Consider the following 6,380-nt stretch of genomic DNA (forward strand, 5'->3'; position numbering starts at 1 on the left):
GAATAGAATGATTTTTTCTAATGGTGTTTGTAAGTAGGATCACAAGTCTGCATCTTGTACAGCAATTAACCACTGAGAAGAATGTATGCAGTGTATTATTTGTTGAAACTGTACTTTCGATTTGACTTGAAACTGTCTCATTGCTATATGTTTATCAATAAAACTTTGAAAAGAAAAAAAAATAAAACCTAGCCTAAAAATAAAAAATCAATCAATCAATCAATAAAACCCATTTAACTAAGTGAACACTTTTATTACAGTTTAAATGAGATACATTTGCACCTGTCATAAATCGTTTGTCATTAACATTATGACATTATGATTTATCATAGTCATAATCATTAACTCTATTTTCTCAGCTTGTAAGTGATTGAAAACCATTCTCTAATATTTTTTCAGGGCTGTTAATCTTTACATACCTGTTAAATATAAAAATCACAGATTATAAATATATAGCTTAGGCACAAATTCCAAATTTTGCTTTAAAAATAAAAATAAAATGGATGTGTAAAATTTAATTTTAGCTGTAATTCTGATTATTCTTTGTATGTTGAATTCACTTGTATTTTTAAGAGTACAAGTATTTTGAAGTATAAAACTTGATAAAAATACCTGGATATACTCGTCCACCTGAAAAGCCAGTATTGTTTGTAGTGCTAGACATTTTTAGGTTGTGTTCCTAATTGTATTAAACATGCTGCATTCCAAAATTAGTTACCCAAAAGGGTAAAAAAATACATTCAAATTAATGGACTATGACAAAACCAGTCTTTTTTTTTTCACTAAAGAGGATCCTTTATTGTCTTGATATGGGAAGAACACAAAGAAAAAGATACTGATTTGCTTGCAATACAATAGTAGCTCTTCCATTTCTTCCTTACTCCACCTATTTCCTTTCTTAGGAAGAATGTCTCAGCCTAATATTACATAACTTCTAGTAAGTTTTCTCCTTTTCTTTTGCTCTTAAAAATGAACGAGATTAGTATAGCCATAAAACAGTCTTTACTAGTGATTATTTTTTCTTTTTTATTTATTTTGATGAGAAAAAAGATAAAATACAATTGAAACAGTTTCAAAACTGGTTCATAGGACAGTTACAATGACTAGTACATTGTATATTGTTGTCTTCATAGTAGTTAATCAGAAAACAAGGTGCAGACATAATATCTTCCTATTTTGTCTAAACAATATTAGCACAAGCCTTTCTTTTCATTGAACTAAGAAAGTAGCTGTATGTCTATCTTATCTTGTATATACATACACATATATTTTTTCACAACAAATGGTCCTTTATTTATATCACCTTTTTTTTGTTTTCTCAAAGATGAATATTCCATTGCTATTAGAGAACCTCTGTTTGGAGAAGTCTTTAAAGAACCTTTTCACATTCGATGCCAGTCCAGATATTGTACGTACTTGAATTCAGCAAAATAATCCAATATAGTCCATTAATCCATAATAGTAGTGAGTTTTCAGCATAACTGTCAATTGTCTGAAGTTGTTGACTTGAGTCTTTTATAGCTCAGCATATTAATATAGCTTTACTTTTTAATACCTCATGATTACAATTTTCTGATGGATGGTTAAGACTGAGTTAAAGCAAGACCTATATAACTAAAAATGTAACTTTTTGTAGCTGATAGACAGACAGATGTGCTAAAAAGACAGCCAATATTTTGGCCCTAAGGGCTGGCAGTATAGTGGACTAAGTGCTTACTTAGGTAAGCTCAGGGACCAGGGTTCGATCCCAGGCTCCGCATGCTGTGCCAACCCTGCCCCTGGGCACACTGAGCCAGCGATGGAGTCCGGGCATGGTGGCTTGTGCCTGTAATTCCAGCACTTGGAAGGCAGAAATCAGGAGGATCACTATGAGTCTGGGCCGTGTACTGAGATCTTGCACAAAAAAGAGAATATTTTGGCCATAGCCCTTCGTGGTCAGTGAGGAATCAAGACATAAGAGAACCTCTGCTGTGACATCCTGTAAGTAAGAGGAGATTATGGGGCCACAGAAGAAAGTGATTAATGATGTATAGTGTGCCTACGGAGACTCATTAAGAGAGAAAAAAATCTCTCAGGCTTTTACAGAGAGCACATTGGTCAAGCAATGGCCATGATTCATCCAGATGGCCAGCACTGACAAAGGATCTACAAAGTGCTGTACATGGTTCCAGGGTAAATCCTGAGGACATAAAACTAGTCTTATTGATGTTTTATATGTCTTCTTAGCTATTATGGTAAATGAATTTTTTCATCTTGTCTTTATTTTAAAATATACTTGTACATTTTTAAAATTATAATCTACTTACATTCCTCAAGAGTATGAGTCCTCACAACTCTGGTGAGTCATTCAAACTCTTGATGGGAAACTTTTGGATTCTAGAAAAAGGGATTCAATCAAAGTACCTTGTGTTAACAGGGAATCACTCTAGGGTAAAATGTCATTATTCTTCCAAGTAAACCCCTGTGGTCAAGGAATACTCTGCCCAGTCCTGGTAAGTAACCTAACTGGTAAAGATCCAAAGACAGGAAAAGGTTCTTTATGTATCTTCAAAAGGCAACCTGGAAAAGTGTTATCCCTGCAACTTTGATGGGGCTTACTTGTTTATAAAAATTTATTTTAATTACCTACCTTGCTTTGAAACACTAATCAGAAAAGCATAATCAAAGTACTTTAATAATTAAAATACTAAAATGAGGATGGGATATTTTGTCAGTTACTTCTAAAGATTAAGCACCAAAAAGTCTCCCTGAAAAACATAGTCATAGTCAGGGGCTACCATTCCACCATAAGGAGAGAGAACAGGCAGAGTCTGCTACTTCTTAAAAGCACGGATTCCTTCCAGGGCAGTAAAGGGCATAAAAATGATCTTTACTATAAATCTCAACTATTGGCATGCTCAATATGCCAATAAATAACAAACTATGTGAAAAAAATTTACTGTTTTGTTTCCTTAAAAGTTTGGATCAAATCTCTCCTTAATGCTGCATATAGGTATCTAACTTAGGTTATATCTGTCTGAAAGCTGAACAAGTGTTATTAGCCCTGGATTTACATAATCTTGCACCTATCAAGAATGAGGATATTAGGTTGGGAGAGGTTCCAAAGACTTCTATCTTTAGGGGTTTCCAGACATTATTCTCAGTCTGAATGGCAGAACTCCACCTGACTTAAACCATAAAAGACTGAGATAATCTTTTCCTAATAAAAGAACACCTGTCAGCCAAGAAGATTCCAGGTTTATGACACCAGGACTAAGATAGTGATCAATAAGAATCCTGCCAAACCCTTCATCCTTGAAAGTTAGTAGACCACCTCTGTGAATGGCTGGTCAGTGCCCCTCAAGTGGCAAAAGCTAGAGTTCTTTCTTATCTTTCATTTAATTTTCCAATTAAAATCCCCTGTCCAAACTGTATTTTAATTTTAATTTCCATTTCTATTAAAGCAAGGAATCAAGCTACCCAGGACACTTGCTTATGAGAGCACTGCACAGGATATTTGATCTCCTTCATTTATTTATCATACAGGGATGTCTCCTATTTCCCAAAGGTCTCTCTTTGTCTATTGTATGCTGCTCCTTTGCTATATATGTTTATAATAGGAATGTCAGCTAAGGAAGCATTTTGTTTAATGGTGATAAAATTTTTTATATAGAATTGGAGTAAAATTGGGCCAAGGAGAATATCTGAAGGAAATGAGCTACCTGAAATTTATTTATTTATTTATTTAATACAGGGTCTCTATACACAGCTTGAACTTGTCGTGATCCTTGAGCTTGTAGTGATCCTCCTGCCCCAGCCTCCCCAGCACTGGGATTATTAACATGCACTATCACGCTGGGTTTCCATGGCCAGCATGGTGTAACTGGGCTTCCAAGGCCATCATGACATGTGGTACATTGGATTAAACCTGGATCCCTGTGCTTACCAGGCAGACACATAGACAGCTAAGCTATCTCTCGATCCATATCTGAAGTTTCTTAAACCACATGAATTATGTTTAATATTTTTATGTGAGTCTAGTGCATGAATTATAATTATTATAATTATAATTATTTAATGATATTTCTGTGCCTAACGTTAGTTCTCGAAATTACTACTTACATCTCAGATCTCATACATGTGCTACTGATGTAGAGAGTTGTGTGGACCAAGTTAAAAATATGTTCACAAAAGGAAAAATGAAATAATTTCATCTCCAAAAAAATATTTCACCCAGGTTTTATGAAAATATAATGTCTTACATCATATCATTAATCAGAACTTTATTTTAAATGCAGACCACAGATTGCAGAGTTCATCACAGAAAAAGTCTGCTGAAACTTGCATTTCACCTCTACTAGGCAATGGAAAAAGAAAGTCTATATAAATTACAGAGCATCTTTGAAATAATGAAGCAGTTGCATAGTTTTTCTGTCTTGTCTGGCACTGTGTAATGCTTTTCATGTAAAATATAACTATTAAGGAACTGGGCATCTTGTTATTTTAAAAATTTAATTTTAAAACCAGCATCTTGATTTTACTTTAATGTAGTATCAACTATATATTGATAGAATATTTCTACCGAATTTAAAAGAGACAATGGCATACATAATTTTGAGATGATTTTCTTACGTATGAAAATAGGTATGTTATTAGGGTGTCACTTAAATTTTGCGTTAAAAGAGTGATGGGGGTCTAGCATCTGATGTGTGCATTTTAGAAGGATTTCTATTTATGAATTATTAATTTTAGTTTTGAGTTTTACTATATTAAGCAATATGTACTTAACAAGAAAAACATCAAAAACTGAAACATTGTATTTTCAATATGAATTGAATGTTTATAAATATACATAAATTTTTCAATATCAACTTTTTCTCCACAAATTCTAAAAAGTGAAAATGTAAATTTCTACATGAACTACATTGAAAATAACAATAGAATCCTGCAATAAAGACTAATCTTGGGGCCTGGAGAGATGGCCCAGTAGAATAAATGCTTCCTTGGCAAGCACATAAGCCTGAGTTCAATCCCTGGTTCTGCAAAAAACAAACAAACAAGCACACAAACAAACAAAAAAGCCTAATCTTTACTTCAATTATCATACCTAACGTAATTTTCACACATGAGAATGGCTGACCCCATACCTTTTAAACTGAGAGCACGTGTGATTTGATTGTCTGTGTTTTTCATAGGACACACTTGAAATTTCACTGGAGTCACTATTTTGATACGAGGTTTTTATGTTATACAATGTGTAGTTACATAAGTATTGTATATTTAAAAGAAATGTTAATGTCAAATATTTGTTTATAAAATGTAAAAAATAAGAATAGAAATAAATTCTTATATGAACTGCAGTAAAAATAACAATGGAACTCTACAAAAAATAATTTTTGCTTCAGTTGTCACACTGAGGCAGTCTTTACTCATATCAACTACTTGCACCAAATACAAGTCTAGCTTACAGAGTAAACTTGGAGTTCACCAGCATCAAACAAGCTCAACTGATTCCTGAAGAGGACAGGAAAATAAAATATGCCTTCTATCATTATAAGTGATACTTACGGCATGTCCACAAGTCATGTGTCAAGACTGCATTGGATTTGACAATGGAAGCAGAGGTCATTTCAGAGGTACATTTTGTGTGACCTCTCTTTTCTTCCTCTTCTTTCAGGAGCTTCTCTCTATGCTGTACAGTGTTCACATGTCAGGAAAATAAGATGTTAATAAAATAAAATATCATATGTATTGAGTGCTTAGTATAGACATCAACATTTTGAAATCAGCTGTTCATTTTATTAAAAATCCTGAAAGACAACATAATAAATAAATACTTATGTGAACTACAATGAAAATACAAACAAAATATTACACTGAAATAACTTCTGCTTCAACTGTTATACCAAAAGCAGTCTTCACACATGACCTGCGTACGTTCCATAGATATCACTTATAATGGTAATATGCATATTTTGTTCTCCTATCCTTTTAACTTTGGTTTTCTTGCTATCTTAGTAGATCTTTGTGATGTTTCAACTGTCTGTTTACCTGTCAGCTCACTGGTCTAGCTCCAAAATTTTGTGTAGTTCCTTAGGCAGAAACTTTTGTTCCTATGTAGTAAGTAATCTTTTATCAATTCTACTCCCAAAGCTCTAAGAAAATTCCTCTGTAATATTTTTCACTTTCCTTGTAAACAATGAATCTTTTTATGCCACCCATGTTTAGGATGAAGTAAGACATAATCATTAGCCAATGGTTTGTGTTTTGAGTGACGTGGCAGTTACTGCATAACACATCAATCACATCTACTATGGCTTTAGTTTTGATATAAAAAAATCACTTCTGGATTCTTTTCTTTCGAGTTTTCTACATTGACCTTATCATCATGATGCAATATT

General features: G+C 33.3%; 1 pseudogene; it reads right to left on the bottom strand.

The window, feature by feature from the left end:
• The window catches only part of LOC101569932, a 45,569-nt pseudogene extending 40,017 nt beyond the window's left edge, over window positions 1-5,552 (bottom strand).
• Between the last annotated feature and the right edge of the window lie 828 nt (window positions 5,553-6,380).

The sequence above is a fragment of the Octodon degus genome, unplaced genomic scaffold (genome assembly GCF_000260255.1).
Source record: "Octodon degus isolate 3935 unplaced genomic scaffold, OctDeg1.0 scaffold00013, whole genome shotgun sequence".
Taxonomy (NCBI): Eukaryota; Metazoa; Chordata; class Mammalia; order Rodentia; family Octodontidae; genus Octodon; species Octodon degus.